General features: G+C 40.5%; 1 protein-coding gene across 1 annotated transcript in view; it reads right to left on the bottom strand.

Annotated features, from left to right (window-relative positions):
* The window catches only part of LOC124622135 (post-GPI attachment to proteins factor 2-like), a 157,084-nt gene extending 154,481 nt beyond the window's left edge, over positions 1–2,603 (bottom strand). The window contains exon 1 of the mRNA XM_047147759.1: positions 2,449–2,603. The gene's annotated coding sequence lies outside the window, so the exon portion shown is untranslated. The remainder of the gene's footprint in view (positions 1–2,448) is intronic.
* Positions 2,604–12,547: the final 9,944 nt, after the last annotated feature.

Genomic DNA, 12,547 nt, shown 5'->3' with positions numbered 1-12,547 from the left:
TTCCATGGCAACTCAATCAGCTGCAGCTAACTGTAGTATGTCCTGCACATAAATCTTTCAGTTGGGTAGTAGCTTACGTCGCTTGGGCCTCAAACTGGCCCTGTTTAACGGAGATTAAATAATTGCTCTTTTCATCTGGTCACAGGTAGCAATCCTTTCTTTCATCTCTGAACCAACAATGTTTTCATATATTGCTGGACAAAAATGTTAAGATTCTGAATAGCTTCCACTGACATCACCAATGTCATGGCACATAAGCACACGCAGGTTTTCGGCACAAAGAAATTGTACTACCACACCAGTGCACACTGTCGATCCTCTGTATGTGCTGGAATAGAAGTAATCTGCTACAACCATGTGTTAATTACTGAGACCATTGCCAAGCACTCCGAACATAACATAATATAATACGGCTCCCACACGTTGAAATCTCCAATGTAAGAGTTGATGCTTTATCGCGAGCTATAAAACTTATTAAGCAACAATGTACCAATAATATTACAAAGTACTGATGAAATGCCCTCCATCATAATGTGCAAATGCTGGCTGAGAATTATCAATTTGTACAATGTTTAGTTTCCTTCTATATTCATCCATTTTATTAGTAACTTGTGTTCCATGCTATTTTTCAAACTTTCAATCAAAGAAATGATAAATGATACTGAAATAAACAGGGAGTTTACACTATCCCCTGTATATAGTTGCTTGTGTAAAGCAGAAGAGATTCACAGCAGTGAACACTCAACTGATTTTTAAAAATACATCAACTATTTTGAATTTAGAAAACAAGCTGATAAGGGCATTATAACACTTCATTTGGTGTTACATCATTGGGAAGAGCTCCCAGCACAACCACAGAGCTGATTATTTTAGCCTAGTCAGAAATTCTACTTACCCAAACCAAAAATCTCATTTTGACAATTTGAACTCAAAGCTTACCACACGCCCTACTTCCTTTCCATAATAAGCGACTGGAACAGGGAAGCAGTAAATGACAGTGTTACACACAGTACCCTTTGTGAGACACCATAAGATGGCTTACGGAGTCTATATGTAGATGTACTTCTCTTTATACTGATGATTAGGCTTGAGTGATAGCTTATTTGCATACTTCCCCCCAGCTTCTGTCATATGGAATTCTCTTTTGACACACTAGAGATTAAGAAAATATATTATTCACTCAGCAAAAGAAAAACGCATTACAAATTATGAAGTAGGTACTACCACAAACTGTAGAGGTCTTTGTAAATAGCTTTGAATTCTAGTATATACTCTCAAAAACTTTTTTTGTTTACCAATAAAAGTCAGTTCCAACTGGACAGTGATTTACACTTTCTCAATAAAAAACAAAAAATAATTTCTTTCCAATGCGCTCGGCTGCTACACTTCGCTTATGAAAGAAATGCACCACACTACTTCTACAGTTCGATCAAAAATAATGAAGATCAGGGTGTTTATGTCCCACTGCCAGTGAGCTCATTAAAAACGACATACAAGCTCGGATTTTGAAGGGCGGGGAAGGAAATGAGCCTTGTTCATACCAAAGGAATTATCTAAACATTAACACCCATCAATTTGTGAAAATATGGGAAAGTTCTAGTTAACAAGACAGGTATTTGAACACTGCTCCCCAGGAGTCAAGAGTCGTGTAACTTATTTGTTGAAGCACCTTGCTCAGTTAACATGAGGAATTCGAGAGCAGGAGTTATACGTTTCTGAAGATAAGTCATGCAATCTGAGAACGCCACTCCTTACGTGAGTTAATTCTAAATGTTTACCTGTTTGACAGATACCGTCTTAACACTGTGAAACTGACTGGAAATGATTTTTACGTAGGTAATTAAGATCCTTGTACTGATGAAAGTTGGGCAATAGATAGCTTGCTTGTTGAGGGTAGCCTTTTCGCTATCAGGCCTATCTGCTGAAAGTAGCGAGTCGATAATGTAATAAAACTAACAGCAGTAGTTTCATTTTAAGAACTTATTCTTTCAGGATTCAATTTATGACAAAAATATTGCCTAACGCCTCCATAAGAAACACTTAGCACATAATATTTCACGCTGTCATCAATTATTCGTAAACTACTACTACACGGTCACTTTCACACGTGGAGCAGCTATCACTGCAAATAATATAAAATTATTGCAAACACGTTATTTCCCATAAAGATAAGTAAGGATGTTTAATAAAACATATTGAACTCCTACTGCTCATGCATCTAATAAAACTATTCTAAATAACAAGTCATGCGTCTACATGCAGTATATACACAGAAACTGTCCGTCCGGACACGCACGGTGCTTTCCGTTCACACAACAACTTCCGTAAACGCTCGTGCAGTGAATTCGTGAAGTACAGACAAAATCGATAAGCAGATATTCAAAATTGCCGGTTTACTACATCCATACTGCAGATGCGGGAAAACACTCGCATGCAAAACTTTATTACCCAAGTATTCACTGTGCCTAATCAAATGGTAAAGTGAATCTCTCAGAGAATATTAACCACATTATAGCCAATTATCTCATGATGTACATCACATTTATTCAAACGACATGGAAACACTTCTATTTGCGTTTGTGATTATAGATTTTCGCACGTTTACATCATTCCATAGATTGGAAAACACATGCAACACAAATGTATCTTTGAATGCGCTTCACTTTGCAATAACTGCATTAGGCACTGTTTCCACAGGCAACGAAAACTTGCACATGCATCGCCCCAGTACCCCACCGGCCAGTTAACTGGCCAATGGAGACACCCTACTGGCTCACTGCCGTGCCAACTCTACACTCTACATCTATTCATTGCAAATCCCTATGAATGGCATGGCAAGGGATATTTTTCATTTTGTCAGCTATTAGGGCGTTTTCCCGCTCCATTCACGTATGAAGAGTGCTTCTGTGTGCGGTGCAGGTAATCTGTTCTTGTCCATACGATTAATATGGGGGCGAAACACATATAAGCACGTATGAAGAGTGCTTCTCTGCGCGGTGCAGGTAATTTGTTCTTGTCCATACGATTAATATGGGGGCGAAACACATATTTATAATGTCATATGCAGCTGGTTCACTTTGTATGTAGGCTTTATCTGGTTAGCTTGCGTCTATCTTCAAATGTCTAATAGTTCAGTTACTTCAGCATATCTCTGACACTCTCCCATGGGTCAAACGTACCTAAAACCATTCGTATTGTCCTTCTTTCTATCCGTATCTCCTGTCAGTGCTGTTTGGTCAGGTTCCACACACATAGGCAATATTTTAGATGGATCGCACATGTAATTTGTATGCAATCTTCATTGTAGGATTACCGCATTGCCCTAATATTCTACCGATAAATCTAAGTCATCCGCCTGCATTACCTACGACCGAGCCAATGTGAGCTTTCCATTTCATATCTCTACAAAGCGCTACACCCAAGTATTTTTCTGAGTTGAACGATTCCAGTTGTGACCCGTTGATACAGTAGTCACGAAATACTACTTTTGTTATATTTTGTGAAGTGCGCAGTTTTAGATTTCAGAACATTTGAAGCAGTTTGCCAATCTTTACACCACTGCGAAATCTTATCAAAATTTGATTAATATTTGTGCAGCTTTTTTCAGACAGTACTTTATTATAGATTAAAGAACCCGGCGATGCTCTGCTGTTGTTAATATGTGTGGGAATCGGACGTATGTCGTAATCTCCAGCTCACTAACCATCTTCTCCTCCATCCCCTCTTCGTCAGTCTCCTTTTCCTCACCCCATTCCCTGTCCAAAAACCTCTTCCTCCCTCTCTTTGTCTTTCACCCCCTTTCCCTTGTATCAGTTCATCTCCTCCCTACCCTCTCTCCATCCATTTCCTCCTTCCTCTTCTTTCTGTTCATTTCCTCCCCCTCTGTGTACACTTCCTCTTCCCCCTCTCTCTGACTTTAGGCATTGTTTATTGGTGTTCCAAAGGAAATCTGGATTAGGAATTGAAGTCGCTTGAAATGAATGAGTAAATCAGGTGGATCATTGACACGAGGGATATGAGAGAGCCACTTCTCCAGCTGCTGGGTGAGTGAGGATAGTTGTTTCAATAACAGTATCTTGCATCGTTTTAATCTGTGTTACAAAGTTTTAGACAATTCAGATTCTGTAGTAGTATTCTAATCAAAAGGCAAGAAGCCATAAACACAACTTTCCTCTTTGGTTTTAAATCTGACTGCAAGGAATAAAATGAACAGCGTATTCTCATGTACACGCATTTTGTTTAAAATTGTGTGCAGGGAGAAAGAACATGTGGAGGAAAAACTGCTGTGCAGTGGACTAAATGCTCTGATATCTTAGTTAAAACTGACTGCAAGAAATAAAACTAAACTTTACATTCTCACAGGACAGCGCCACACAGCATTTTTGTTCACAGTCGTTTTTAAGAGAAAATCTATATATTGTTGTTGAAAAGAATATAAAGCCTATGTCCGTTGGAATGTTTGTTAGAGTATTGTACAACAAATCGATCAAGAGCATTTTGAGAGTTTTGCTAACAATGTTTACCTATTACATCCTATATATTTTCAAATATTGAACAAACATTTGGATATATATATATGATGGAGGAAAGGAAATACGGTACTAAACTGACTACAGCAGATGTTGAAAGTGACCACCATTCATCTCTGGGCAGTTTTGAGCGCTCGTTGGCAGGCTGCTGAAGGGGCAGATCGAAGCTAGACTGCTGGAGTTGCTGTAGTCTCATCTGAAATGTCCTACTGCAGTTCTTGAAGACTATGTGGGTTGTTATGATACACTTTAGTACTTAGAGCTCCCTACACAAAGTAATCGCACACTGTAAGATCAGATGACCTGGGTGGCCATCTAGAGCCACAACCAGAGTGACCTCTGCTAATAATTCTATTAGGTGTGAAGATTGTGTAAAAGTACTCCAGGGTTCATCTGGCTGTATCTGCAGTTGCTCCATCCTGTTGTAAGTAACAGTAGGTATTATCCTCCTCCATTAGTGTTACCACAAATGGTTTCAAAATATTGGCAATGTAAGGCACCAAAGTCAGTGTGTGATGAAAGAAGATAGGACCAATAATGAGGTGTGCAGACACTGCACACGAAACCCCAGCCTTCTGATCATGCAGTGGTGTTTTGTGCAAGTTATGTGGAGTCTCCACTGTCCAGAACCTGTGATTATCTGAGTTTACGTAACTCCACAGGTGAAACCAGGCTTCATCAGACATAGAGTACAGATCCATATCCAAGCCATTCATTGTTATCTCCTTGAAAAGCGGCTCACAAAACTCGAGGTGCTGAGGAGCATAACAGATGCTCAGTAGGGATGCATCTGTAGGTCAAGGTGGAGTGTTTGACCACAGGATAGATGTGATATGCCGGTCTCTTGTGACAGGCTTTGAGTTGATTTGGTAGGACTCTGAAGCATTTTCTGGTGAACTACAGCCACATTTCCTGTTGTGCAGGCACATTTTGGAATGTCTCTGATGTGTTCAGAGCAGGTCCTATCTAATGCCGTTTTCGGACTAAGGATTGTATGGCATTTTTTTTCTGGCATTTTGACACCATTTAACTTCTCGGCAAACGACTAACACCATTTCCACGACTTTGTTATTACATAACTTTCCACGACAAACATCCGCTACTTCACTCACACTGAAACAACCTGCACTATGCTCTGAAACAGTGTGGATTACATGGAGGGCAAACATGTGGTGTGCACATCACAGGGTGTAGTTATATGCATACATTCACTACCAATTGTATTGACTTATCAGGGCCACTTCTTTTGTCCAAATCCTTATTAGAGTATCATGCAAAAATATTAAGCAAATCGGTCAAGAACTTTTCAAGATTTTTGGTAACAATGTTAAACTACAATTTGTCTTTGTATTCAAGTGTAAATATGTGCATTTATATGCAATCTATATTTAAAAAAATATGTAGCCTAAGTATGTCCAAATGTTTATTAGCGAATTGTGAAAAAATTTGAAAAAAATCAGTCAAGAACTGATCGAGGTTTCTTACACGAGGGCTAATCAAATGAAAACCTTAAATTTGTAATAACAAATCGAAATTTCGTGCCGTTATCCTGTAAGTTGGTGAGCGTGCTACAAACAGCGTGCAGAATGGACTGTAGGTGGCAGCATAGTGCATATGCACACATACCGTCGCAGTATTAGTTTAAAGATGGCCGCCCCACTTGCGACTTGCACTGGGGAAGAACAACGTTCCGTTATTCGGTTATTGCGTAGTGAAGGTGTGAAACCTATTGAAATTCATCAACGAATGAAGGTTTAGTACGGTGATGCATGTTTGTCACAGCAGCAAGTCTACAAATGGAGTAGGAAGTTCGCAAATGTTGTGACTTCAGTGAACGATGATCCTCGTCCAGGTCAGTCACAACGAGTTGTGACTCCACAGAACATTGCAGCAGTTGAAGCCATAGTGAAGGAAAACCGCCGAGTGATACTGAATGACATTGCATCATGTTTACAGATTAGTCATCGGTCATCGCACCACATTGTGCATGATGTGCTCCAGTTTCACAACGTGCCTGCAAGATGGGTGCCATGGCAGCTGACTCCTAAAGTACAAGAACGATGTGCTGATGCTTGTGAAGAACTTCTTCGGCACTTTGAACGAGAAGGTAATGGTTTCCTTGCAAGAATCATTACCGGGGACGAAACCTGGGTTCACTTCCACCAACCGGAAATGAAGAGAGCGAGCAAGGAATGGCGCCATTCCTCATAACCAAAACAAAAGAAGTTTCGAACAGAACCATCAGCAGGGAAGGTTATGCTGACCCTCTTTTGGAACGAAAAAGACGTCATTTTGGAGTATTACGTGCCTAGAGGGATCACTATCACCAGTGGATAATACACAGATCTCCTAAAAAAATCATCTGCGGCCTGCAGTCAAATGAAAGCGACGTGGACTGCTGTCAGCAGGTGTCCTTTTGCAACATAACAATGCAAGGCTCCACACTGCCCATACAACAGTTGCTACAATCACAGACCTGCATTTTGAGTGTCTTCCTCATCCACCATACACACCAGACCTTGCCCCAAGTGATTTCCATATGTCTGGACCACTCAGAGACGCAATGGGAGGAAAGAAGTTCCGTTCTGATGAAGAGGTACGCCACACGGTGCATGAGTTGTTGTGCGGATTACCAAAAGATTTTTTTTCTAAAGAAATTTATGCACTTTGTAAGTGCTGGAAGACTTGTATTGAGCGTGGGGGAGATTATGTTGAAAAGTGATACAGCTTTGTATCACTTCTGCACAATAAATAAGATTTTAAAAAAATATTTAAGATTTTCATTTGACTCACCCTCGTGAAAGCATATGTCTGCCTATATGTTTATTAGAATACTGTACAAAGATGTTGGATAACAATCTTTCCCATATATGTATACAGGGTGGTCCATTGATCGTGACCGGGCCAAATATCTCACGAAATAAGCGTCAAACGAAAAAACTACAAAGAACGAAACTTGTCTAGCTTGAAGGGGGAAACTAGATGGCGCTATGGTTGGCCGGCTAGATGGCGCTGCCATAGGTCAAACCGATATCAACTATGTTTTTTTAAAATAGGAACCCCCAGTTTTTATTACATATTCGTGTAGTACGTAAAGAAATATGAATGTTTTAGTTGGAGCACTTTTTTCGCTTTGTGATAGATGGCGCTGTAATAGTCACAAACATATGGCTCACAATTTTACACAAACAGTTGGTAACAGGTAGGTTTCTTTTAAATTAAAATACAGAACGTAGGTACGTTTGAACATTTTATTTCGGTTGTTCCAATCCAATACATGTACCTTTGTGAACTCATCATTTCTGAGAATGCATGCTGCTACAGCCTTACTACCTGTAAATGCAACATTAATGCAATAAATGCTCAAAATGATGTCCGTCAACCTCAATGCATTTGGCAATACATGTAACGACATTCCTCTCAACAGCGAGTAGTTCGCCTTCTGTAATGTTCGCACATGCATTGACAATGCGCTGACGCATGTTGTCAGGCATTGTCAGTGGATCACGATAGCAAATAGCCTTCAACTTTCCCCCACTGAAAGAAATCCGGGGACATCATATCCGATCGTGCGGGCCATGGTGCTTTGACGACCAATCCATCTGTCATGAAATATACTATTCAATACCGCTTCAACCGCACACGAGCTATGTGCCGGACATCCATCATGTTGGAAGTACACCTACATTCTGTCATGCAGTGAAACATCTTATAGTAACATCGGTAGAACATTATGTAAGAAGTCAGCATACATTGCGCCATTTAGATTGCCATCGATAAAATGGGGGCCAATTATCCTTCCTCCCATAATGCCGCGCCATACATTAACCCGCCAAGGTCGCTGATGTTCCACTTGTGGCAGCCATTGTGGGTTTTCCGTTGCCCAATAGTGCATATTATCCCAGTTTACGTTAGGGCTGTTAGTGAACGACGCTTCGTCGCTAAATAAAATGCGTGCAGAAAATCTGTCATCGTCCCGTAATTTCTCTTGTGCCCAGTGGCAGAACTGTACACGACGTTCAAAGTCGTCGCCATTCCTGGTGCATAGAAATATGGTACGGGTGCAATCGATGTTGATGTAGCATTCTCAACATCGACGTTTTTGAGATTCCCTATTCTCGAGCAATTTGTCTGCTACTAATGTGCGGATTAGCCGCGACAGCAGCTAAAACACCTACTTGGGCATCATCATTTGTTGCAGGTCGTGGTTGACGTTTAACATGTGGCTGAACACTTCCTGTTTCCTTAAATAACGTAACTACACGGCGAACGGTCCGGACACTTGGATGGTGTCTGACGTTTCACATGTGACTGAACACTTCCTGTTTCCTTAAATAACGTAACTGTCTGGCGCATGGACACTTGGATGATGTCGTACAGGATACCGAGCAGCATACATAGCACATGTCCATTGGGCATTTTGATCAGAATAGCCACACTTCAACACGATATCGATCTTTTCCACAATTGGTAAACGATCTATTTTAACACAGATAATGTATCACAAAGCAAATACCGTCCACACTGGCGGAATGTTACGTGATACCACGTACTTATACGTTTGTGACTATTACAGCGCTATCACAAAACGAAAAAAGTGCTCCAACTAAAACATTCATATTTCTTTACGTACTACACGAATATGTAATAAAAAATGGGGGTTCCTATTTAAAAAAAAACGCAGTTGATATTCGTTTGACCTATGGCAGCGCCATCTGGTTTAACGCTTATTTTGTGAGATATTTGGCCCAGTCACAATCAATGTACCACCCTGTGTGTGTGTGTGTGTGTGTGTGCGCGCGCGCGCGCGCGCGCGTTTGTGTGTGTGTGTGTGTGTAGCCTATGTCTGTCTGAACATTTGTTTGAGTACTGTGTAAAAAGTTGAAGTAAATCGGTCAGTAACATTTTTCGAATTTTGGTAATAGCTTTAAACTATGACCTCTCTTCATACATACATTCACACAAATGTCGCCTCAGTGTGGCGAAATAAAGAAAAAATTAAATTTATTGATTTTTTGAAAAGAGAAAAAATTATGGATGTGGCACTTTAACCGGCTTGAATGCGGACAAATTCAGTGCTGCATGTAATTTTGCCTGTAATATAATTTACAGTTCCGATTAACAATATTTTTGAATTCTACATCATTGTTGATTTATTAAGAGTTCTCACCTTAGATGTAGAATTAGTCCTTCTGGCACAATATTAATTCATTAGTCGCCATCGATGTTTTTCTCTTTGTTGACCGTGTGTATCTTTCTAAGTCGGCATCGGGTTCCTTCATGAAGATGATGGAAACAAAGGAATACAATGCTATGTCGCTTTAAATAATTCTCGTAAAACTTAGATACTTCTCACTATTTTTTATTCACAAGACAATTAGAAATGCTCTGCTCGTCGCACAAACCATAAATAGTGAAAAGATTGCTGCTTTTCCGCACACACCAAAAATTACATTCATCCCCTACAAGGTAACAATCGAAAGTGTCTCTTAACTCCTTCTTGGAGTATGCAACAAAAGAGAATCGAATATGAACATTACAGAGATTATATTCTACATCCCTTTTCAATTTGGCACAGCCTTTAAGGTATTGTATGTCTCTGCGTCAGAATGTGTCATCACAGCTACCACAGGGCTCTGTGTTATCACCGAGCATTTTTAATCTTTATACCAGCGATATAACCAACAGTAGAGCTAAAAAGAGGCAATTTGCTGACGACCTAGCACAAGCTTATCAAGCAAGAAAGCTGGAAGAGTGTGAATAATGTCTGCCTGCAGATTTAGACACAATGGGCAACTGTTTCAAGAACTGGAGATCAAAGCCAAATCCATCTAAATGGCAGTAAATGGTTACTATCTTAATAACTATGAGGCAAATCGTAAAAAATTGCGATCTTCGAACCCCCCCCCCCCCCCCCTCCCCGATACATAACTCACATCCAGGATTCCTGAGGGGTCACTTTAGACTGGGCTCTGACGTTTAAGAACCATATAGAAAATATAGCAAAAAAAAGTGAACACCAGAACAGATATAGCCAGAAAGCTGGCCGGGTCAGGATGGAGTGCAAATGCTAAATTGACATTAATTTTCTCCACGACAGAACACTATGCTCCATTGTGGAGGAACAGTGTGCATGTAAACACACTTGATGTCAAATTGCATCAAGCAATGAGAGTAATGGGAGAAGTGGCACTACTAAATGTGCACCTCTGACATGTCTGCCTGTATTGTGTAATATTGTAACTCCATCAATAAGACGAGAAGCAGCAGCAATAAGTGGGTTCTAACAGTGCTTCACTCACCACAACTCACTTCTATATAGTTGGCTACAGAGTACACCTGCCAGCAGGCTTAAATCTAGAAAACCACTCTGGCCAATGCAAGATGTGTGTCTTATATATGACGTTTGTCAAGAATGGAAAGTGGTTTGCAGAGATTTCCCCCGACTAATTCTCATCTTATAACTGCCCTAACAAACGTGTAAATGGATTTGGTCTTCCCAGAAAACTACGGACACCCCTGAATCGATTCCATATAGGGCATGGAAGATATGGTGCCTGTTTGTATGAATGGGGGTTGGAAGCTGCCTCAGGGTGTGATTGAGGTGGTCTGTGCAAACTGTGCAGCACCTGATTGAAGAGTGTGTACCGTTGTCGTCCCCGGTAAACGACAATAGGTCGCAATGACCCCCACCGGCCAACCGATTCGACAACAGGGGGCACAAACAAGCATACATTACATCTTAAACAATTATTTTTAAGATACGATCAGGATGCTACCGTAGAAGAAGATCTATGTGAAGAAGAGATGAAAGCACCGAACATTGTAAGTGACCTCGTGCAGACTGTAATAACAGCAAAGATAGGAACTATAATTACCAGTGTAATTTTAGATACAGGTGCATCTACGAATATTATTTCTAATTGTTTATTTATGAAGTTTCGAAAGCATTAAAAATACCAGTGTTGCCAACGGAAAATTACAAAATCTTGACAGCTGTAGGTAACAAGTCAAAAAGTATTAAGCGGCTGACGCAAATACCTGGTACCATTAGCGGTGTCACAATAAACTATACATTCTTAATCATTGACAAGTTAATCGTCAATTGTATTTTAGGTATTGATAGATATTCCTTTCCCCAAACAATTAGACACGGAAATAATTAACGAACAGGCCGCCCACGAGAAGGTAGGAAAATCCGCTTGTCTTTCAGAAACTCAACAAATTGAACTAGCAGATCTTATTTATGAATACCGAGACATTTTTAGAAAACAGCCGACAATAATCAAAAATTATGAATACAAAATGGAAGTCTACCCCCATAAAACGTACTGCCATAAATTATATGCGATACCATGGGCAAAGAAGGAAGTTGTTCACAAAGAAATAGAATGATTCTGTGGAAGGTGGTAGAATCTTCGCATTCACCGTACTGCAGTCCCACCCTAGCTGTCAGCAACACTGACGGGTCAGTTAGATCAGTGCTTGATGCGCGGGACATTAATAAGATCATCGTACCAATACGCACTAGGCCGAAAACGTAGATGAGCAATTGCTTAAATTTCATGGAGTGAAGTATATAACATCCGTTGACATGAAGGCTTCGTATTGCCAGATAGCCCTACATAGTGATAGCAGAAAATATACTGCGTTCATTCATGCTGGCAGAAGCTACAAGGGTTGTTTTTTAAGTAAGGGCCGTTCGCGCGTATAGTCCCGTAGTTCGCGCGGACGCCGCAACAAGCCACCGCGCCACTTGCCGGCATCCTTCCCGTTCACACTGATGCAAGTTGTAGCTCTGTAGCTGACGTGTACTCATCGCTGTGCTATTTTATAATGTTTACGATTATTGAATCGCCCGCCGCGTGTGAGATACTGTCAGTGATACGTTTTTTGACCGCGAGAAGCCTATCAGCTGCAGAAATTCACCGTCAGTTAACAGAAGTTTATGGCTTGAATGCAATGAGTGAAGGTAAAGTGCGTCAATGGGTTAGAGAGTTTAATAATGGCCGTCAAAA

Source organism: Schistocerca americana, chromosome 7 (genome assembly GCF_021461395.2).
Source record: "Schistocerca americana isolate TAMUIC-IGC-003095 chromosome 7, iqSchAmer2.1, whole genome shotgun sequence".
NCBI lineage: Eukaryota > Metazoa > Arthropoda > Insecta > Orthoptera > Acrididae > Schistocerca > Schistocerca americana.
The sequence above is the reverse complement of the archived record's forward strand: the minus strand, read 5'-3'. Positions and strand labels throughout refer to the sequence as shown.